The sequence below is a fragment of the Cervus elaphus genome, chromosome 20 (assembly GCF_910594005.1).
Source record: "Cervus elaphus chromosome 20, mCerEla1.1, whole genome shotgun sequence".
Classification (NCBI taxonomy): Eukaryota; Metazoa; Chordata; class Mammalia; order Artiodactyla; family Cervidae; genus Cervus; species Cervus elaphus.
In genome coordinates, this window is record NC_057834.1 from 75,934,572 (window position 1) to 75,959,294 (window position 24,723).

The window sequence follows — 24,723 nt, forward strand, 5'->3', positions numbered from 1 at the left end:
TGTTTCCCACTTCTGGAGATCTTACAAAAGGAAGTATAATCTGACGCACTACCTAAAACTTGTTTTTGTACCCTCACCTTTTTATCCTCTTCACTTTTTTCCCCCCTACTTTTCCTTCAGCTATTATTTTCTAAAGTTAATCTGCATCATCTTTATTGTGTTCAGACTTCGGGGTGGAGCCACTCCCTGAATACTTTTTACCTGTTTTAACCTGAAGCCCTGGAATACCAGAGCCCCAGGTGCTTAAATTAAGACATTTCAAAAGGCAGCTGGCTCTGCAATCCCAAGAATCATAGTCCAAACAAATATGATTCAGCTTGAATCACAGCTTAAACACATTGCAGGGATGTGGTTAGTAGCACAATAAAGAGGAGAAATACCTGAAACACCTTAGTCTGAGAGAGTCCCTAGCCTCTCAGAACAGTTAAGTCAGGGCACCGGCAGGGCCAATATAGCAGCTTGACATGAGCCATGAGAGGAAACAGGCCCTTACTTCACAATTCCGCATCCCTAGCAAGTGACTGGGATTTCCCAGGTACCTCAGATGGTAAAGAATTTGCCTGCAATGCAGGAGACCCGTGTTCAATCCCTGGATTGGGAAGTTTCTTTGGAGAAAGGAATGGCAACCCACTCCAGTGTTCTTGCCTGGAGAATTCCAAGAACAGAGGAGCCTGGCAGGCTACAGTCCATGGAGTCGCAAAGAGCTGGACACAACTAAGTGACTAACACAAGTACAAGGAAGGGACTGGGGGTTCCCAGGTGGCACTAGTGGGAAAAAAAACCTGCCTGCCAATGCAGGAGACACAGGAGAGGAAGGTTCAATCCCTGGGTTGGGAAGATTCCCTGGAGAAGGGCGTGGCAACTCACTCCAGTATTCCTGCCTGGAGAATCCCATGGACCAAAGAACTTGGCCGGCTATAGTCTGGCAAAGAGTCAGACACAACTGAAGTGACTTAGCAGGCACATGTGCAGAGAAGACTTTCCTTCCTGTACTCACAAGATTGCCGCTATGCTTCCAGTTCATTCATTTTGATTCAAGGCAAGAAAGAAGAAGACGATGTGGGGAAAGGGGAAAAAACCAATCTGTCCCTTTAAAAATGTTCTTCAGGAAAGCCCACCCAGTGATGTCTGCTTATTGGCCAGAACTGGACCATGTGACCAACCATCCCTGCAAAGGAGTCTGGGTAAAAACATAGTGTGATTTTTATGGCTTTAGTAGTAGAGGGCAATAAGGAAAGAGGCTTTGGATAAGCCAACCTGCAGTGTCTGCCACAGAGTAGCAGGGAAGAGGAAGTGCCCTAACTCACCCGCTGAGATAGGAAAATTTCAGGCTTATCCTCTCAAATGTACAAATCCCATTCTAGATGAGACAGTGTGGAAGTGGCTCTCTGGTTAGCGCTCAGAGTTCTAGCTGAACAATTTGTTTATGACCAGGCAGAGAAAATATGCCTTCAGAGAAAGAATCTACAAGGAGAAAGGCATTATCTGAACTGGAGATGGCCTGACTGAAGAGAGCTTTGCATACCTCTGCTCAGATGACTGTTACTTGATTCTTCAAGTCTCAGTAAGTATAGCAATTTCTCCAGAGGCCTAGCCTAATTTCCTATACTAAATCATATCATTTAGATTTTGCTAAATGCTCCCAGGTAACCTTGAAGTTATCTCTCTTAGTATCTTTCTCTTTCATTTGCAAGGCTTTTTTGAGACTTTTCCCACTAGACATGGAAGTTTTAAGAGGGTAAAGTCCATGTCTCTCTTGTTTGCCAATATTTCCTAAGCACTGAGCACAATGTCTGGCATGCAACAAGTGCTCAATAAAATTGTATTAAATGAAATTAAACTGATTTGGCTCTGCTACAAATATTATGGTCCTTTATAAGTTATCACATTTATGATTATATAATTATTTGTGTGATTATCTGTTTAAAATTTGTTTTTCCTACTAAACTATTAGCCCCATGGGAGCAGGGAGTGAGTCAGTTTGGTTCGCTGATATATTGCCAGCATCTTTTACACTGCCTGATATATAGATGTGGGTTTGGATGTTTAATAAATTGTTGAATGAACAGTTACTTTTGTGAAGAAAGGTAACCTCTCTGACCCTCAGTTTCTTAATCTCTGATGATAACCCTGTAAATTACCATGATGATTAAATGCCTGGCATCTGTAGAACTCAAAAGTAATCATTCCTTTCCTCCCCGTTTTGAATTCATAGACTGAATCTCTGGGGTTTGCCAGAAGGATGAAAAAGTAGAACAGGGAATTCAAGGAACTTAACTGGGATTTGGGCCCAGTGACTTTAATCTGCAAAAGGTCAGTGACAGAAATAAGGAGGTATATTAGTTTGCTAGGACTGCCTACCACAGACTGGGTGACTTAAATGCAGAAATTTATTTTCTCACAGTTCTAGAGGTTAGAATTCCAAGATCAAGTTGTCAGCAGCATTTGTTTCTTCTGAAGCTTCTCTCCTTGGCTTCTTTCTCTGTCTTCACATAGTTTTCTCTCTGTGCATGTCTGGGACCTAACCTCCTCTTCTCACAGGACACCAATTATATAGGACTAGGGCTCACCCCAGTGACCTCATTCAACTTTAATTATCAATTCTAAGACCCTATATGCAAGTACATTCACATTCTGAGGTACTAAGGGTTTGGGCTTAACATATGTATTTTGGGAGGACACAGTTGGTCCATAACAGGGGACATTGGAAAATCTGCTACCACTCTTCTCTCAGTTCAAAAAATATCTTATGCACAACCCTCTGGTGGAGGTTGGTCGTGGTGGTTTAGTCGCTAAGTTGTACCCAGCTCTTGGGACCCCATGGACTCTAGCTTGCCAGGCTCCTCTGTCCATGGGAATTCCTAGGTAAGAATATGTAGTGGGTTGCCATTTCCTTCTCCAGAGGATCTTCCGGACCCAGGGATTGAACCCAGGTCTCCTGCACTAGCAGGAGGATTCTTTACCTCTGAGCCACCAGGGAAGCCCTCTGGTGAAGGATAATAAGATTTAAAATGCAGGCAGCCTGCTGAAAGAGTGGTCTACTGATCATTCACACCTTAATATGAATTCCTTCATTAAGTGGAATGGTTTCCTACTAACAATATGAAATCAGTGACACAGGTGAGAGAGGAGATACCAGTAATTTTGCTTCATGCGTCTCTAGTAGGAAGGGTAGAACTGGCTGGGAAGGGCAGAGCTGGGGAGTCCTAGGAATAGTGATAAATAAAACTTATTAGACATATACCATGTGTCATGCTAAGAATTAGTGATGTTAGCCCATTTCTTCTATTTATTCCTGACATTAACTCTGTGAAGTAGATAGATTATTATCATCATCATTTCACAGTGAAGGAAGCAGAATGATGAGGTCAGAACAAGAATCTGAATCCAAGTCTGACTGAGGTCGAAACCTTCACTTCTATGCCTAGACTGGGGACAATTTTCAGCAGGAGAATGTAGGGAGAATAGGAATGCCAACAAAAGGTAAGAGTACAGCAAAAACAAAGTTCTCCTGCCTTATAATTTTCCAAAAATAAAAATTATAATTGAATGCATCAATTAGGCCTTTGTCCTAGAGGTTGCGTGGGCTGGGAATATAGATGTCAAACGCCCTGTGATTTACCTCTGTGCCCCAAGACACTAGCCCAGCTTCACAGGTGCAACTCTTATCTATGCAGGAAGGGCTGGACTCGCTGGGTGTTTCCCATTTTGGACAGCTTGTGGAAACAAATCCTATACTTAAACTACTCCATGAGTCAGGACTTTCTCTAGGGCAGTGTTTCTCCACACAGTCAGACCCCACACTTCTTTCTTACAATATTTTGTAACATGTCCTTTGTGAACATGGAATTAAATTCTTACGTGATAAAACCCACCTACATATAATTACAGAAAAAAAAAACACTACCTACGGTGACCAGCAATCCTGGTTTATCCAGGATTGGGGTTTTCTGGGACACTAGATTTTTAGCACTAAGCCTTGTGTATGATATATAGGAAAAATAAAAGGTGAGGAATTAAAAATAAATGACGTGCATTAGAAACCTTTGCCTGGACCACGTTACATTAGAAGATATACTGAAGTAGTCATTTGCTTTCACTCACTTACAATGGATGAATTGAGAAACAAGAGAATGCATTTCATATGTCTCTGCTAGGTTAGAAATGCTGGATTTTAAGTCTGCTGATAGGAATGTCCGATCTCCTCTTACATATTTGCCCATGACAGTTACAAAGGCAGATTGATACAGCTGTGTCATTCCAGTGACTCAAATACCATGAGCAGCAAGTGTTAGAGTAGCTATTGTAATTTTTCTGAAACGGTGACCATTTCTTGATAAAGTTCCAAATAAAACAGAATATGATATTCCCTCCATTTAGTTGGTGATTGAATTTCTAGTTGCTTCCCCCATACCAATAAATTCTCTGACACCACCTGGGTACCTTGCAATTCAGCTCAATTCTGGCACTAAATGAAGTTAGCACAGACCCCACAGGTTAAGGGCTCAGTCTAACAACACTGTCCTGACCCCAACTTGAGATGCCAGTTGAAACTATTGGGTCCCACAGTTGCAATAGAAGGTCCCAAGTTTACCCATACTTCTGTGTGACTTGTTTACAAATCAGAGATCCTCAAGATCCTTTCCTTGGATTAGATAATCTGCTAGAACTGTTCACAGAATATAGGAAAATACTCCTGTTTACTGGTTTACTTTATAATAAAGCATATGATAAAGGATACTGTTGAATATCTAGATGAAGAGATACAGGGCAATGTGTGTGAGAAGGGGTGTGGAGTATTCCATGCACTCTTGGGGTACATCACTCACTCTACATGGCCCCTTCATGTGTTCACCAACCTAGATGTTCTCCAAACCCTATACATTGGGGATTTTTATGGAAGTTTAATCACATGTGCCTCATCAGTCATTAATTCAATCTCCATTTTCCCTTCCCTTCTCAAAGGATGGGGGATGTGGCCAAAAGTTCTAAGTCTCTAATCATGGCTCGATCTTTCTGGTGACCAGTCACCATCATGAAGCTATCCAGAAGCCCATCAAGTACCACCTCACTAGAACAAAACACTCCTAGGACCTAGGAAATCCCAAGGAACTTGAGAGCTCTGTGTCAGAAATCATCAGGGTCAGAGACCAATTATTCGAACAAGAATGCTCCTAGTGCTTTTATCATTTAGGAATTTACAAAGGCTTTAGGAGCTCTGTGCCAGGAGCTAAAACCAATTATATATTTGCTATTATTTCACAGCTTCCTATGCATTTGCAAAGAGAATTAAGTATTAGGTTTGGAGGTTATAAACAGCTTTTCACCACGTGAACATTGATCTGGCAGGACATTAGAGAATTACCCATGATGAGGGACGGTTCTTTGTAGTGTGAGGCATCTCACCTATTGAAGCTTGCCTCTCCTCCTTGGTCCCCACCCACTGAATACCAGTAGAGCCCAATCACAAATTTCCAAAAAGCCCTAGTTGAGACCGCTTCCCTAGGGCATCATCACAGAGATGAGGGATCCCCAAGTGCTAATAAAACTGATGACCTACACATTGTTATTCAGTTGTTAAGTCATATCCAACTCTTTGTGACCCCAGGAACTGCAGCATGCCAGGCTTCCCTGTCCTTCACCATCTCCTGGAGTTTGTTCAAACCCATGTCCTTTGAGTTGGTGATGCCATTCAACTATCTCATCCTCTGTTGCCTCCTTCCCCCACCTCCCCTAAATCTTTCCCAGCATTGGGCTCTTCTCCAATGAGTTGGCTCTTCACATCAGGTGGCCAAATAATTGGAGCTTCAGCATCAGTCCTTCCAATGAATATTCAGGGTTGACTTCCTTTAGGATTGACTGTTTGATCTCTTTGCTGACCAAGGGACTCTCTACAGTCTTCTCCAGCACCACAGTTCAAAAGCATCGATTCTTTGGTGCTCAGCCTTCTTTATAGTCCAACTCTCACATTCATACATGACTACCAGAAAAGCGATAGCTTTGACTAGATGGACCTTTGTCGGAAAAGTGATGTCTCTGCTTTTTAAGATGCTGTGTAGGTTTGCATAGCTTTTCTTCCAAGGAGTGGTGATAACAACTTCCTTGTAGGGTATTGTAATTAATTAACATGAAATAATATATGAAAATATCTAACAAGGCCCATAATAATTAAATCAATGAATGGCAATATTGCAACTTTATTATGGTGCTTGTATATCCCCAAACCTACCCCATTCTGAGAACCATGAGGCTTTCTATTCCCTCTGCTTGGAATGATCTTTCTCAATCTGGTTCCTTATCATCGAAGTCTTAGCTCAGAATATCTCTTATTAGAGAAGAGTTTCATCACCACCAGTGTATAGTAACAGATCCCATCCCTTCTTGTACCCTGTCACATGACCTTGTTTATTTCATTCACAGTGATGATGACAGTGAAATTACCATGTTCACTTGTTTCTCATCTCTTTCTTCCCACTCGAGTATAAATTTGGTTAGACCAGGGGCTTGTCTGTCTCACTCACTGCTTTGTCACCAACATCTAGAAGAGGGCGAGGCTCAAAGCAAAGCCCTCAGTAAATACTGACTGAATGAGTGACCAGTATAATTGTTAAGCCAACACAGACATGGCTTCAGGTTGAAACTGATCTAGTTGAAAAGACCTTAGAAGTAAAAGGTGGCCCTCAAGATCTTTGGTTTAGCCTCTGGAATCTCCCCTTGATACAGATAAGGCAAGGAAGGAGAGTCCTTCATAGTGTGGACAAGTTAAGACCTGACCACATCAAATCAACCTATGAGCAGCTGAGCATAAGGAGTATGGTAAACAACTGCTCACATATTTAGCCTTGTATACCCAGGAACATAACATCTTTTCATTCCTTACAGGAATCTGGATAATTAATGTACAGAGAAGTGAAACAGGAGCAGAACTGGACCAAGGGCTAAGAAGTTGGTACCTAGATCATGGTAGTGCAAAAAAAAAAAAAAAAGTGTTAAAAGGCTGATGGGAAAAGGCAGAGACTGGAAATGCCCATTCAGAGGACCAATTAAAACCCTGAGGCTGCAAGGGCTAAACAAGCCTCATTTATCTAACATTAACTTTGACAAGCCCCTGGAGAACTGAAATTTATTAAGAAATACATAAAAAGGCAGTTTCTGTATGCAATTCAAAGAAGAAATTAACTGTTTCCAGCCAATCTTACTCCTGGATTTACCGTGAGGTGCTTGGAGGGCCCTGTTCTTTCATGATGGTAGGATCTCTGGATCTTTGCAGACTCTGGGCTACCAAAAAGCTACTTCTTATAGAGAAAAGCCCATCCAAACAGAAAGCAGGATGTCTTAATCCTCTCCGATTCTGTTTTTATTTTTTCCCTTAAGGATTTAGATACAGGGAATATTACTGTGGGAAAAGGCATGGGAATGAGCAAGAAGTTTGGAGTCAGGGGGACAAAGATTTGAAATCTACCCACTAATGATTATTAACTGAAACCTTAGACTATTTCCATAACATGCCGGTACTCACTTGTCCATTTTTAACATAGAGTCAATACTACTGCGAGAGGGTTCAGATAAGGACTAAAAAAAATTGCAAGCTATATAAAATGCTTAGCATACTTTTCAGGGGCTGCACACCAAGGATTTATTTCCTCACCACTTAGTGGGAGGGCGACAATTACCTCTAAGTGAGGGAACATGATGAAGGAGAGCTTCCCACAGCTCAGCTTCTAAAGGAAGATAGAAAAGCAAAGGCAAGGGGGAGGATGCAAAAATGACTAATAGAGGAAGAGGTCACAGTTGAACTACCAAGTAAGCTAAAATTACCTTGGTTCATAATCAGTGAGAGGAGGCCCCAGTACAGCTTAGTGAGGCTGCTTGGGTTTTATATGCAGAAAACCAGACTTCCTCTCCCAGCTCTGCTGCTTGCTGGGGAGCTGGGGCAAGTCATTTCCCTTCTCAGTTCTTATAGGGTAAATGTAGTTAATAATACCTGCCTTTTAGGTTTATTGTGAGAATGTACTGAGATGCAAGAGTCCCAGTAAGACTCTTAAACATAGTAGCTCTTCTCAACCAGCTGAGAGCAGCTGAGTCAGCAACTGATGAGCAGGACTGATGAACAGGAACTTCAGTTACTTAGCATTTCAGTCAGTACAGGTTACATTAGGCTGTGTTACAAGTAGCTCTGTATTTTCAGTGACTTAAATTTTAAGATTTATTTCTTCATTCATCCTGCTCTTTATCATAGCCAGAAGCTCTATCCCACACTACTGCTTCTTCACTCCAGGTCCTAGGCTAACAGAGCAGCCACCAGCAGGAATATGCTGGCTGTCGTGACAGGAAAAAAGATAAAATGGCAAAGCATCATCACTTTTAAAGCTTCCGTTCAACGTCATCAGTCAAAGCAAGTCACATCGTAGTATCTTCAAGTGGGCGGGAAAGTACAACCCACCATATGTCAGGAAGGAAAGAGAAGAGGAATATTGGTGAACAGCCCTAATGACTATCATAGTTAGAGAGCAAAAACTTCAAAAAGATTTAATTATCTCTTTTCCCGAAGAAAGACTTGCCACAAATTAGCTTGTTGAGAATTGGCACGTTTCCAAAGGTATGTTTCTCTTTTCTTGATGAAAATAAATTATCAGCAAATAGTCTTGCTGAATTGTTGCACTTTTTACAAAATTTTCTGTTGCTATGCCTACCGCTGAATTTAACTGCCCTAAATTAATAGCTATAGTCCTTTTTGCTGTAGTGGAGAAGACTATCTTTTCTTCACCCATGCATCTCTCTTCTCTCCCATTAATAAAAGTATATCTACGTTACACTCTTCCTAATCATGTTTTGAAACCCCAGATTTCTGGTGGCACCAAAAACATAGAACACTCTATCAGAAACCATGAGTTTGAAACAGTCAATGTTTGTAGGTGCCTTTCCCACTATGAGTTTGTTCTGTTTTCTTGTGACTCAGAAGTGCAGGAAAATGTTGCTTCCTTTCCAATTTATAATATACAGGGTATGTATAAGATCTTTTTTCTGTAGGGAGCCTTCCTAAAATTTGGGAAGTGTATTCATTACTTACTGCTGCATAACAAATTACCCCAATACTTAGTGATGTCAGAGAACAATGACATCTATATTTTCACAGTCTCTATGAGTCTGAAATTTTGGAGCAACTTAGTTGGCAGTTTGGGCTCAAAGTCTTTCATGAGGCTGCAGTCATCTGAAGACTTCAGAGAGGTTAGCTGGTCTGCTTCCAAGACAGCACCAATGACTCACTTCCAAGTTACTTCCAAGACTCACTTATATGGCTAAAAAGTTGGTGCTGGCTGTTAATAGGAGGCCTTAATTCCTTCCTACATATGGCTTTTCTACATGACCCCCCTGAGCAAATGATCCAAGGGAGATGAAGACAGAGGTTACCATGTTTTTTATGACTGAAGATCAGAGTCACTCACTGCCACTTCTGCAGTATTCTATTGTGCATACAGGACAGCAGAGAGGGCATTATACACAGGAGTGAATACTGGGAGACAGGGGTCACTGGAGACTGACTTGGAGGCTGGCTACCACAGGAAGCAAGACAAGCATTCTCTCAATTTACTTGAAGTCCACCACAAATATAAAAACAAAATTACAGGATAAATGCTATGAAGATAAGGATTTTTTTCTACTTGTTGTGTTTACACTTTTGGATATTACCTAACACAAAATACTCTCAATAAATGTTTGTATAATGAATGCCTGTGTAAGAAGAAATATTGGGAAACTTTTTTATTTTAAAGTGTCTTGGTAAACATTACAAGCACTCTATTTTTCTAGTTTCAATTAAGGCAGACAAATGCCTTGCATACGTGATCTGTGGTGCCTTATCACAATGTCGATATGAAACATTGAAAGAAGAAAAAGTCTCATCAAGTCCAGTACAAGATGGCTTAAATGCATCAGCTTTTAGAAGCATGATTTCATCAGAGAAACAGTGTAGCCCAGTGAATAGACTCTGGGTTAAAAATCAGGAAAGCTCCGATGTTGTCTAGGTCCTGCCACTGTCTAGGTCCTGGTACTCTGGGCAAATCACTTCATGTCTCTGGGCCACAGTCTCCTTACTTAATAAGGGCAGAGGTCTGGACTAAATGATATCAAAGATACTTCTAGAATCAACATTCTGGCACTGTTTGACCTCAACTTGAATTTCATCATACATTTAAAACCAGGCCTTTAAGAAATTATTTCTGATCAAATTTATTGATTAGATTGTTCTTCAGTATGCAGCAGGTTTGTCTCCTGGAGGAGGGCATGGCAACCCACTCCAGTATTCTTGCCTGGAAAATGCCATGGACAGAGGAGCCTGGCATACAGTCCATAGGGTCGCACAGAGTCAAACACTACTGAAGCAACTTAGCATGCATACATGCATGAGGCCAAAATGTATACACAGGTCTGGTTTGGCTTAAGGTCTGTAGGATGAGTTAAGTTTATTTGTATAAAGATTCCAGAAGCCTCCTGGGAAAGAATTTACTCTAGTGGAAGTGAGAGTTTTGCTCAAAAACAATGTCTTAAGAATTGGAAAGAGAAGGCAACTTTAAAACAGCCCCATTTCTACCTATCAAATTATTTCCCAGTTCCTGTTTCCTGATGTCTGAGTACCCAAAAGATGGAGCTGGAAATAAAATGGATGCATTAAAGCCTGCAGTAGTTTGAACACAGAGAATTTTTTCATATGTCACCTAGAACTGAACACAGGACTCCAAGAGTGGTCTGACCACAAAGGAAGTGAATGTAAACTTTCCTTTATCTGGAGCACTATGAAGTTACAATTTTACCATGGAAGGGTACATCATGTCAACCCCTGATTCACAGTGAGTTGACAATAATCACAACTTCACATTGTGTTGTAGTAACCACATCTTCACTTGAACTTCCTATTAAACATGATCTTGCTAGAATCACTCCATTGTTCTTCCCAGCCCAGGTCCTGTTGGATCCTGCTTTATATTGCTTATACACTGGTGGTATTTCAGTTAGCATCCAAAACCTCCTCACTCTTCCCTCTCCTTGGTCTCCTGCTACAGCTCCCCACGGCCAGACCCAAACATAAGTCATAGGAGTCCATTGGAGAGTCCACACAAATCAGCCTCTACTGCGAGTGGAGGGTGGAGAGTGGATCTGGAGAAGCAAGGGCAAGATATCTAGCACAAGTGGTCTTTTACTGGGTAACCCAAGAAACGTAGACCATCCAAGGACCATGAATTTCCATTTTGTACAGTCACTGGAAAACTTTCACTTAATGTGAATCTATTAGTCTGGCGGCTCACGCAATAAAGAATCTGCCTGCAATGCAGGAGACCCAGGTTTGATCCCTGAGTTGGGAAGATCCCCTGGAGAAGGGAATGGCTATCCACTATGGTATTCTTGCCTGGAGATATATTCTTGCCATGGACAGAGGAATCTAGCAGGCTATAGTCCATGGGGTCACAAAGAGTCAGACACAACTGACTAACTAACACATTAGTCTGAAACATGCCATCCAAGTGATATATCTTAACCAGGAAAATGCTTGGTGGTGGTGGTTTAGTCCCTAAGTCATGTCCAACTCTTGAGACCCTGTGGACTGTAGCCTGCCAGGCTCCTCTGTCCATGGGATTCTCCAGGCAATAATACTGGAACAGATTGCCATTTCCTTCTCCAGGGGATCTTCCTGACCCAGGGATCAAACCCAGGTCTCCTGCACTGCAGGCAGATTTTTTACTGACTGAGCTACCAGGGAAGCCCAGGAAAATGCTCAATATACTGTTTTCTGTGTGTGCTTTATTGAGATACAATTCATATATCATACAATTCTCCCATTTACAGTGTATAAAATAAACATATTTTGGTATATTCACAGAATTATACAGCCATCACAATAATTGATTTTAGAACATTTCTACCACCGCAAAGGATCTCCATTTTCAGTATCCTTCACACTTCATACCTCCTCAAACATCTCCAGCCCCTGGAAATCACTAATTTACTTTCTGTCTCTATGGATTTGCCTATTCTGGATATTTCATATAAGTAGAATTATACACAATTTTTTAAATGTTTTGCTTCTTTCACCAAGTAGAATATTTTCAAGGCTCATCCATGTTGAGCATAGATCAGTGCTTCATCTTTTTTTTTATTGCCAAATGATATTTCACTGTAGAGATGGACCATATTCTCTTTATCCATTAATTATTTGATGGATATTTGGGATGTTTGGGACTTTTTGACTCTTTTATATAATGCAGCTATGAATATTCATGTTTGGGTTTTTGTGTGGGCATAAATTTTCATTTCTCTTGCATGTATAATAGAAATATATTTGCTGGGTCATATGGTAACTCTATGTTTGAGCTTCTCAGGATCTTCCAGACCATTTTCCAAAGTGACTACACCATTTTATATTCCTATAAGGCTATGGTTTTTCCAGTGGTCATGTATGGATGTGAGAGTTGGACTATAAAGAAAGCTGAGTGCCAAAGAATTGATGCTTTTGAACTGTGGTGTTGGAGAAGACTCTTGAGAGTCCCTTGGACTGCAAGGAGATCCAACCAGTCCATCCTAAAGGAGATCAGTCCTGGGTGTTCACTGGAAGCACTGATGCTGAAGCTGAAACTTCAGGACTTTGGCCACTTGATGTGAAGAGCTGACTCATTTGAAAAGACCCTGATTCTGGGAAAGATTGAGGGCAGGAGGAGAAGGGGATGACAGAAGATGAGATGGTTGGATGGCATCACCGACTCAATGGACATGGGTTTGGGTGCACTCCGGGAGTTGGTGATGGACCGGGAGGCCTGGTGTGCTGTGGTTCATGGGGTCACAAAGAGTCGGACTCGACTGAGCGACTGAACTGAACTGAAGCAGTGTTTGTTTCAATTTCTCCACGTCCTCACCAACACTTGCTGTTTATCATTTTCACTATAGTTTTCCTAGTGTGTGTGAAGTAGCATTTCATTGTAGTTTTGGTTTGCAAGTTTGCTAAAGATGTTTAGTATATTTTCACATGTTTGTTAGTCATTGGAGTATCCTTTGCCCATTAAAAGAATTCAGTTATATGTCATTTTATTATTGAGTTATTAATGTTCTTTATAATTTTTTAGATGTATGCTTCTTACTGGATATACATGGTTTGCAAAATTTTTCTCCCATTCTGTGAGATGTCTTTTCACTTTCTGGATGCTATCCTTTGAAGCACAAGTTTTAAATTTTGATGCTTTCCAATTTATCTATTTTCTTCTTTTGTTGCTTTTGCTCTGGAGTTACATTCTATTGCCATTTTGAAAGCTATTTTTTCCTAGCTTCCTGTTCATGTTTAGAAAAAAATACTTCTGACTTTCCTTTCCTGCCCTGAATTACTTAGAAGAGTAGAAGCTAATGTTCGCTAAGCACTTGCTATGTGCCAGACTTTTGCTAAGCGTTCAGACACCCTGGGTAAAGAGCCCAGAGCCTCCTCAGCCCAGTCTGTCTGACTGAGGAGCCCATACTCTCAGCCACTTCACTGTCCTCCTGAATGTATCTTCCTCATTTTGGTGGTGGTTTCATTCTTCCAGGGGGAAGGTGGTGGATCTGCTGTTGGTGTTGGACAGGTTTACTCTGCCCGTGTTCTTTGTTCCCATCCCTTCTCAGAGGTTAGTCCCCTGCCCCACCCCTTTAGGACTGCCAGAATCGGCAAACTCTCCAACACATACACACACTCATCCAGAAAGGCCAAACAACCTTTCATGACACAGAATACTTAATGTCTCGATGCCACAACTGCAGTGACTCCCTGACCCTTGCCCCACCCTAACTATGCAGAGTCTTCCCTTTGGTTGTGGTGGTCTAAGGTTTGACACCCCCCTTTCCTACTGTCTCCAATTTGTCTATCAAATCTACTTGAAACAACTTCAGAGACATCTCTCAGACTCAGCCTCCCTTTCCTATTTCATCCTTCTTGCCACTGCATCTGTTCAGATCCTTGTCATTTCTTAGGTGAACTAATTGGACTCTCTTTGCAGTGTTTTCTTCAACCTAATTGAATTGAAATGAATAATCTCTTCATGGTTGACATCCCCAGTAGATTATGAGATCACTAAGGTCAGAGACCAAAGAGAATTGATTAGCTCAGAACACAGATTAAAGTCTGCCATCTAAAGGGATTAAATTAGCATTTGTGAAGGAATATTCAGGGTCATACTATGCCCAGCATCTACAAATCCTTTAGAGGGGAGAAAACCTTTGTAATAATAACAATTAAATGTTATGTGACCCAGATATCCCATGAACCCTTTCTGTCCAGCTATGTATCTGAACTGCTAGCACTTGTGGGGGGATCAAGACAAAGTAGGCATGTTGTCTTCCATTTTAGGGAGTCACCTGCTGGCCTGTAATTTTCTCTTTATTTTAATCATGAAAGAGAGTCTGACCCATGTCCCTCTTAGACCCGTCTCCATCAGGACACACCAAGTGATCAGGGAGTTTGCTGTCTTTCTCAGACCCACCCACACCTGTTTCCCTGAGTCCCCAAACACTGATGGATGAACTGAGACAGGGTGGAAACTGAGACCCTTTATTGCAAAATGCAAAGGAACTATTATTGTTGCTGTTCAGTCGTTTCTGATTCTGTGACCCCATGGACTGCAGCACTCCAGGATTCCCTGTCCTACACTGTCTCCTGGAGTTTGCTCAGACTCATGTCCATTGAGTCAGTGATGCCATCCAACCATCTCATCCCCTGTTGTCCCCTTCTCCTCTTGCCCTCAATCTTTCCCCACATTAGGGTCATTTGCAATGAGTCAGCTCTTCGCATCAGGTGGCCAAAGTGTCAGAGCTTCACCTTTAGCATCAGTCCTTCCAAGAATATTCAGGATTGATATCCTTTGGGATTTACTGGTTTGATCTCCTTGCTGTCCAAGGGACTTGTAAGAGTCTTCTCCAACACCACAATTCAAAGGCAGCAATTCTTCAGCTCTCACATCCATACATGATAATTGGAAAAACCACAGCTTTGACTATATGGACCTTTGTTGGCAAAGTGATATCTCTGCTTTTTAATATGCTGTCTAGGTATACAGCACCAAAACTAACCACAAGCATGTGCAGTTGGGACAAATTATGAAAAATAAGATACAAAAAGACCAAAAACTGTGACTTCTGAGGAACTGGGTGCAAAAACAGGGTATCCAGAGCAAAATCAGGGTGCTGCACATAAACACAACACCACCAAAGGGGTAGGCAAACCACCTCAGCCACCACGCCATCCTGAGCCCTGGACTTTCCCCTACCCTCACCCCATATAAGGATCCAGCTTACCCTACCTGGGGAGTGATTAAGGGAAGCTGACTTGTTTTCACTCCCTCCTGCTGCAGCAGGAGCTCTAATAAATCCTTGCCTGAATTTCTTGTCTGGCCTCTTTTCAATTTCTATTGATTAAGGAGGCCAAGAACCCAGGTCCATAACATAACCAAAAAAGGGTAAGTTAGGTAAGTATCACGGGCTTCCCTGGTAGCTCCGTTGGTAAAGAATCCACCTGCAATGCAGGAGACCTCGGTCCAATTGCTGGGTTGGGAAGATTCCCCTAGAGGAGGGATAGGCTACCCACTCCAGTTTTCTTGGGCTTCCCTGGTGGCTCAGAGAGCAAAGAATCCACCTGCAGTGTGGGAGACCAGGTTCAGCTCCTGGGTTGGGAAGACCCCCTGGAGGAGGGCATGGTAACCCACTCCAGTATTCTCGCCTGGAGAATCCCCATGGACAAAGGTGCCTGGTGGGTCCACTGGGTCACAAAGAGTTGGACACGACTGAGTGATTAAGCACAGCACAGGTAAGTACTGCAAAATCATTCCTAGTAGGAAGACTAGTAGTTATAATCCTACCTTAGTAACCTGCTCCCTACAGCATCTGGGAAAAGGTAGAGATGAGCAGATGGGACAAGGACTCACAGTTGAGGTCTTCGGGAACTATCCCAAATGTCACTCTCTCGTTCTCTCTCCTCAGACCTCTGCAGTCCTCCTCTTATGTGCTCCCCTCAAGTTTCCCAGATAACATCTCCATCCTTCTGCCACAGAAAATGTCCCATTCTACCCTATTCTCCACTAGAGGAAGTGGCCCCACGTCGCCGCGGTCCCTTCTTTTTAAGGGAAAAAATTAATGCCGTGGGCTTCAGCTGGATGTTGATGGAAGTTTGCTCTGCCCAGCCTGCAGCTCTGTCTGAAGCGGGAGGAACCTGGGCTGGTTTTGTAGCGGAGCACAGGTGTACCTTCCCTCTCAGGCAGTGGAGGCTGCTGGTGCGGGGCAAGTTTCTTCATGAATTACCTACCTAAGGACAAATATCTCCGCATGGTCAGAATTACTTTTCTTCCAAAGACAATGCAGGTCAGGAACAGAGGAACAAAGTATTTTTCAGTGTATTAACGTGTTTTGGGCCTGACCCTTTTTTTAAAATTTTGGCATTGTTGTGATAAAGTAGTTTTTGTTTCCTTCCTAAATCTATTTCATTAGAAAGGTCCTTCATTAGTGGAGCATGTTTACTTCCTAGGATAGAATTTTTTGATCCCCAAGCTCTCCCCAGATGGAGTGGGAGGTGGGAAGGATCTCTGCTTACCCTGCCCCAGCAGTAAATAGAAACTTTAAAGTTCATGTGTACAATTGGCAAGATCACTGCAAATGGAATGTTTATGGATTCTGGGCCTTGATCTATAAAGTGTCCTTAAGAAACTGAAGGTTTCGATTTCAAAGGAAACAGTGACGTTCCTAACCAACATGTGTCTTTTTGCCTAGGAGCTACTCTCCCTTCCTCCCCCTCCACTTCCAGCTCCCTATCTGCAAGATGAAAGGGACCAATCTAAGATTTCTAGAAGATTCTTGGAACCCAGATGTAATTAAATTAACATCTTCTGAATGTCTGCATCTGCTATGTGCAGTACGGTATGGTAAAAATGCAATTTTGTATTATCCAGGGAGGCATTCCCATGGTTTCTACAATCTCCCTTTGAGAAATCAAGCTAGAATAAAGGCTGACACAAAGAGTATTATTTCTTTTGCTGTGTCTACCTAACGGCAAAGGAAGAAAACATTTGTCCAAAATGATTTAGCCTAAAAACCCTGAGCCCTACCGGGAATTCTTGTGGACTAGGTCACTGAGGTTCAGAGTTTATGGAAAGGCATTCTTTCTGTCCTTTTCTTCAGTACTGACTTCACTTGAACTTTCCAGTGACAAAGAAACTAATTAAAGGAAAAACAACTTTAAAATAAAAAAAGGACTTGAACAATAATATTGAATTATTACTGAACCATCCTTTCTATTGGAAATATAATCATATTAGTGGTACCAGAAAAATGTGTTAGAGGCTCAACTGGAGAAAAAAATTTAACTTTTTCTTAAACTCTTTCAAATGACAGAAATCACTTGTAGAAATCCAAAAGGAAGCAATCTTGAGACACTACTGCTTTTACTAGTGGATCTTTAGAAATACCCTAACTTTCCATCCATCCCTGTTCTAAGAAATCATCTCCTTTCCATGGAAATTCCAGGCTTAGGCAAAAGAGCCTATTAAACTTGCATCATAATGAAAAATATTGTTTGCCAGAGAACTTCCACCATTTATAACACTTATCAGGATAGCTTCTTTTTTTAAATGATAATTACCAACTTATTCTATCCCTTCTACTTTTATTCTAATGTCAGCTTCTGAATGAAATTGCATCAGTACACATACACTTTAGAAGGAAGAGTCATTCTTAATAATTTTTTTTCCCACTTATCAAAAATACAAGTTTGGGTTTTTGTTGTTGTTTTTAGTTTCGTATCTTAGGAAATGGTGTTATCTGCTACTTATTGATCAAAACATAAATCTAGTTGACATCCTTGATATGTCTTTCCCACCTCCGCTATATCCAATCCATCCATTTGTTCTGTTGGCTCTGCCATTAAATCATAACCAAAATCTTCTTCTCTTATCTCTATTGGTCCAAGCCACTGACATCTTACACAAGGAGTACTACTCTGGTCTCCTAAAACTTCTTCTCCTTCCACTCTTGTTCCTCTAACATTCATTCTTCTCAGTTGTCAGTTTGATCTTCAAGATCTTAAATTTGATCTTGTTACTTCTTGTCCCAGGAAGCCCCATAGGTATTTGATAGATGAATGAATATTAAAATACATACTTCATCTTAGTGATCAATGAGATGGTGGAATAGAACAAGGTTTTGATTTCTGTTTATTTGGATTTGCTGACCTAACTGCCAGCCAGAAAAACTAGTCAAATCAGTTATTTCAGCATAAATCGCTTGCCATACCCTAACTGAAGGAAGGCAGGAAAGAGAGAGGGCTGGCCTTGAAAGATGACATGGTAATGAATGAAATGGCACTGGGCAGGAACGCCCAGGACAGGCTTGCACAGATAAGGGAAAGAAGACCCCATTTGGCTCCCTACATGGTGTAGGTCAGTTGGTAAAGAAACTGCCTGCAATGCAGGAGACCTGGGTTCAATTTCTGGGTCGGGAAGGTCCCCTGGAGAAGGGAATGGCAACCCACTCCTGCATTCTTGCCTGGAGAATCCCATGGACAGAGGAGTCTGGCAGGCTACTGTCCATGGGGTCACAAGAGTCAGATGTAGCTTAGCAACTAAACCATCACCGTGGTGTAAAGTATGCTAGCTTCTCACTTTCTATAGCTTGTAAAAGACTGAGGCTTGAAGTTCTGTATTCCTTTCTCTTTTTTTGTTTGTTTATAATTATTTATTTATTTGGCTGTGCTGGGTCTTCATTACTGTACGGGCTTTTCTCTAGGTGCGGTGGGCAGGGACTACTCTCTAGTTGTGGTGTGCAGGCTTCTCATTGCCGTGTCTTCTCTTATAGCGGAGCACAGGCTCTAGGCTCACAGGCTCCAGTAGTTGTGGCACATGGGCTCAGTAGTTGTGACTCCAGGGCTCTAGAGCACAGACTCAATAATTGTGGTGCGTGGGCTTTGTTGCTCTGCAGCATGTGGAATCTTCCTGGACCAGGAATCGAACCCATGTCTCCTGCATTGGCAGGCAGACTCTTTACCACTGAGCCACCAGGGAAGTCCCTGAATTCTTTTTTTAAATATTTTATTTTATATTGGAGGATAGTTGATTTACAATGTATTAGTCTCATGAGTACAGCAAAGCAATTCAGTTATACATACACAAGTGTCAATTCTTTTTCCATTTAGGTTATTACAGAATATTATGGAGCTCAGTATTTCTTATCATTCTGCCTAGAATACATTACCAATTAGTGGCCATTAAGAAGGGAAAGGCATTTTAACAATATCTGTGGAGTGACAAGCCTCAATTCTGGTTTCCTCTTTACTCCAAACTACTGCCATGCTCACAACATCTCTGATACCAGATGTGTGAGGTTTGTCTGGTGGCTTTTCTCATCCCATGAATTCTATGACATCAGCTGGGTATCCTGCAGTTTTATCCATTTCTGAGAGTATCACCTGGAGATAGTATCAGAGTCCACAGGTTAAGGGCTCAGTCCCATGAGACCCCCGGAGAAGGCAACGGCAACCCACTCCAGTACTCTTGCCTGGAAAATCCCATGGACAGAGGAGCCTGGTGGGCTGCAGCCCATGGGGTCGCTAGGAGTCGGACACAACTGAGCGAGTTCACTTTCACTTTTCACTTTCATGCATTGGAGAAGGAAATGGCAACCCACTCCAGTGTTCTTGCCTGGAGAATCTCAGGGACAGGGTAGTCTGGTGGGCTGCCATCTATGGGGTTGCACAGAGTTGGACACGACTGAAGCAACTTAGCAGCAGCAGCAGCCCATAAGACCCTACTTCAAATACCAATTGAAAGTTCTAGGTTGCCAGGTAACACAACTTCTGTTCGACTTAGCTACAAATTGGAGGTTCTCATGATCTCTGCCCCCTTGGATTCAATTATTTGCTGGAATAGCTCATAGACTTCAGGGAACTACTTAGTACGTTTACCAGTTTATGAAAAGATATGATAAAGAATACAGATCAACAGCCAGATGAAGAGATACACAGGGCAAGTTCTGGGAGGGTCCTGAGCATAGGGAGCTCCTGTCCCCATGGAGTTGGTGTGCATTATCTTCCCTGTAGGTGGATGTGCTGATCAACCTGGAAGCTCCCCAAACCCGATGCTACTGGGATTTTATGGAGACTTTCTCAAGTGCATGTGCATGCTCAGAAGCTCAGTTGTGTCCAGCTCTTTTTGGTCCCATGGACTGTAGCCTGCCAGGCTCCTCTGCCCATGGAATTTTCCAGGCAAGAATACTGGAGTGGGTTGCCATTCCCTTCTCTAGGGGATCTTTCCGAACCAGGGGCTGAGCGTAGGTCTCCAGCATCACAGGCAGATTCTTTACTGTCTGAGCCACCACGGATTAACTCCATTTCCAGCCCTTCTCTCTCCTCTGGAGAATGGAGGGTGGGGCTGAAAATTCCAAACTTCTTACCATTGCTTGGTCTTTCTGGTGATTGGTCGCCATCCAGAAGCCTACCCAGAGCCCACCCAGAGTCATAAGATTAAAAGATGCTCCTATTGGTCTTATCACTTAAGAGCTGATAAGGGATTTAGGAGACCTGTGTCAGGGACCAGAGGCAGAGACCAACATCTTTTCTATTATCACATAATATCCCGTGAAGAAAAATAATCACACGACAACTTAATGCAATGCATGACACTTGATTAGATCCTGAGTCAAAATAAAGAACATTTTGGGGACATTTGGGGAAATTTTGAGTACAAATTATGTATTAATTATTGCTGTGTAACCAGTCATTTCAAAACGTGGTGGCTTAAAAGCCCAATAATCATTTAATTTCTCACAATTTCTTAGGCATTTGAGAGTGGCTTGGTTAGACAGATCTGGCTCAGGCTCTATTTTGAGGTTGTATTAAGAGGTTTAACTTGGGTTGCAGGATCTACTTCCAAGGTGATTCACTCAAACGGTATAAGTTAGTGCTGCCAAATTGGCTCCTCTTCATGTGGCTGCTTGGGTATCCTCATTACATGGCAACTGGCTTCCCCCAGAATGGGCAAGCCAAGAGACCAAGGTGGAAATTGTAATGCCCCTAGATTTAGAAATCACAAACCATCACCTCCATCCTGTTGTATTATATTTGTTATAAGAACCAGCCCTGATTCAAAGTAGGAGAGAACTGCATAAAGATGTGAATATAGAGAGATGAAGATTGGGTGCCATCTTGGAGGCTGGCTGGTACAGATTTTATATTAGATGAAATAGTATATTAATTTAAATTTCCTGAATATTATCACTATAATGTCCTTGTTCTTAAGAGAAATGTGCTAAGGTATTTAAGCTGAAATATCAAAATATGAGCAATTCACTCTCAAATGGTTGAGCAAAATTAATCATAAATAAAAACTACTTAAAACACCCTATTGGGGCTTCCTTGGTGGCTCAGTGGTAAGCAATTTGCCAGAAAACGCAGGAGGCACAGGTTTGATCTCTGACCTGGGAAGATCCCACATTTATTTATGCACCACGGAAGACCAACAAACTCTACAACTAGGACTCCTCCTCCCGACCTTGCCCGAGAGCCAGTTGTTAAACTTTTATCAGCGCACACACAAACACACACATATTTGCACACATATAGATAGAAAGACAGAGACAAAGAGAGAAAGAGAGGGAAGAAACAAATGAGGCAAATGACAAAAACTGGGCAACCTAGGGGAAGAATACATGGGTGGATTATTACACTATTACAATATTCTTGCAACTTTTCTATAGATTTACATTTTTTTCAGATGAAAATCTGGGGAAAAATTAAAAATATAATCAGGGAAAATACGTAGAAATATATCATAGATGAAAAAATATTGGTCATTAGTTGATTTAGTTAAGTTGGATGAAGTGTTTTTATGATTTATTATAATATGCTTCCTACTTTGGTATATTCTTAAAATTTTTCATAATAAAAAATTAACAAAGTGTATACAAAACAAATTAATATACAATGGCAGTTAACCAGCAAGAAACATTTCCTATACATGACAAATGTTAAGGGCAAAAATGTTCATTGAAATCTGCTAATTAGGCTTAGGTGAAGCACTACCAAGAGACAGTACATATTTAAAGGACAAGTGATTGCAAGAAAATCTGAATGTTTAATAACCATACTAGGGATAGGTTGCCTCTACTTTTATAAGACCTGAACCTTAATCCCTCATTCTACTTGACTTCTATTGAGAGTCAAATTGAACAACCGAACATCAGGAATTTGTGTTTTATACACAGTAGGCAATCAATATCTATGCAGTGAATGAATTATGAGGAGGATGGGTCCCTGTCCTGCTCTCTTTCTACATAGGGAACTCCATAAACAAGCACGAACACTCTCCTGGTCTAAGACAGAGAGAGACCAGGTAAAGAGAACTGTTGCTCAGTAGCCCAGTCAAGTCCAACTCTTTTCGACCTGAGGGGCTGCAGCACACCAGGCTTCCCTGTCCTTCACCATCTCTTAGAGTTTGCTCAAACTCATATCCTTTGAGTCGGTGATACCATCCAACCATCTCATCCTCTGTCATCCCTTCTTCTTCTGCCTTCAATCTTTCCCTGCATGAGAGCCCTTTCTAATAAGTCAGCTCTACACAGCAGGTGGCCAAAGTATTGGAGCTTCAGCTTCAGCATCAGTCCTTCCAATGAATATTCAGGATTGATTTCTTTTAGGATTGACTGGTTTGATCTCCTTGCAGTTCAAGGGACTCTCAAGAGTCTTCTCCAACACCACAGTTTGAAAGTATCAATTCTTTGGTGCTTAACTCTTTTTAGTGGTTCAGCTCTCACATTCGTACATGAGTACTGGGAAAACCATAGCTTTGACTATATGGACCTTTGTCAGCAAAGTCTCTGCTTTTTAATATTCTGTCTAGGTTTGTCATAACTTTTCTGCCAAGGGGTGTCTTTTAATTTCATTGCTGCAGTCACTGTCTGCAGTGATTTTGGAGCCCAAGAAAATAAAGAGAAAATAATGAGAACCATGGAGAACTCAATTGGAAGGATGGGTATTACAGCTCCTGAAGAAACTCCCCTTTCCCCCAGAGATGGAGCAAGGAGCAAGTCCTGCTTTAAAGTCATGAGACCTGTATGGTCACACCACACTTAATTTAATGCTTTGTTGTTGCTGCTCTGAAATTTTTAAATTTTGAAACTGCTATTTTTTATTATTCTTTCTTTTTGCCTGAGCTGTGCAGCATGTGGGATTTTCTTTCCCTGATCAGGGATCTAACTCATGTCCTCTGCATTGGAAATGGAATCTTAACAGCTCCCACTAGACTGCCAGGTAAGTCCCCATTCTGAAATTTTTAATCACTTTATCGTTGGACTTGGATTTTGCAAGTCACACTGATGGGACAAGGGAACTTGTATGAGCAGAGGAGAGAGGTATAGTATGAGTTTCTGCTCTCTCTTGCTGTTCTGTTTGCATATAATATTCTGGATGTCCTGTGAGCACAGAGCTCCCACAGATTCTGTGATGCCTGGGAGCCCAGCAAGACTCAAGGCAAGAACAATAAGTGAGTTCCACCTACTGGAGGGGGAAAGAGAGGCAGGGCACTCACAGTCTTGAGAGGCCCTGCTGTGTGAAGCAGAACTTGATTTGAATGCAGAAAGAAAGAAATGGTGCTCTAGATATCTAGATATAGAGCAATGGTGCTTATTATCTATATCTATATCTGCATATAGATATCTGTGGAGATAAATGCTTGCTTGGTGATGGCTGGCTCAATCAATGGATGGACAGTTGGACATACATATTGCAAAGGGAAAGAACAGTCTGTGAATATATATATATATATACACACACACATATGTATATATATATATTTATACATATGTTGTTGTTGTTCAGTCATTCAGTCATTCAGTCATGTCCAACTATTTGCTGCCCCATGGACTGCAGCACACCAGGCTTTCCTGTCCTTCATCATCTCCTGGAGCTTGCTCAAACTCATGTCCATTAATCAGTGATGCCATCCAACCATCTCGTCCTCTGTTGTTCCCTTCTCCCCCTGCCTTCAATCTTTCCCATCATCAGGGTGTTTTCTAATGAGTTGACTCTTCACATCAGGTGACCAAAGTATTGGAGCTTCAGCTTTAGCATCAGTCCTTCCAATGAAAATTCAGAGTTGATTTCCTTTGGGATTGACTGGTTTGATCTCCTTGCACTCCAAGGGATTCTCAAGAGTCTTCTCCAATACCACAATTCCAAATCATCAGTTCTTCAGTACTCAGCCTTTTTTTATGGTGCTCCAGATGTAAATGTAATTTAAACATTGAGTAAAGAACCCTATGGATCCTTTCTTATTCATGTTACTTCCCTGAATTAGCTAACCACTAACATGGAAAGCTATGACATAGAAGGAAGGGGCAAAATGGTGACCCACAGTTTCTTTTCAAGCCTTTGCTTATTCACCAGTAAACTAAAGGTGAAGGTTTGGGAGAATGTGTGTGTATCAACACATGAAATAAAAGCAGTTGATTCAGTTTTATCCAGTGTTTCTACTGTTTTATTTAGTAAGCACAAAATCTGCATGTATTTTTGAGCTACAAAATACAAATTGTGTAATTTCATTGTTCTCCGTACACATTTAATGCTTTCAAATTTGTATTTAAAATGGATACTGCACAATAAAAAGATGAATGGTAAAATTTATGATAATAATCTAAAACTTTTTTCTTTACTTAGAATGATATTAAATAGCAAATTAAAAA

The 24,723-nt window shown here is 41.5% G+C and overlaps 1 long non-coding RNA gene across 1 annotated transcript; it reads left to right on the forward strand.

Moving 5' to 3' along the window:
• The first annotated feature begins 1,275 nt into the window (after positions 1 to 1,275).
• Positions 1,276 to 24,102, forward strand: LOC122678313. Its single transcript, XR_006336055.1, has 4 exons — positions 1,276 to 1,564; positions 16,768 to 16,919; positions 23,232 to 23,293; positions 24,080 to 24,102. It is a non-coding gene; the product is annotated as an uncharacterized LOC122678313 (long non-coding RNA).
• Positions 24,103 to 24,723: the final 621 nt, after the last annotated feature.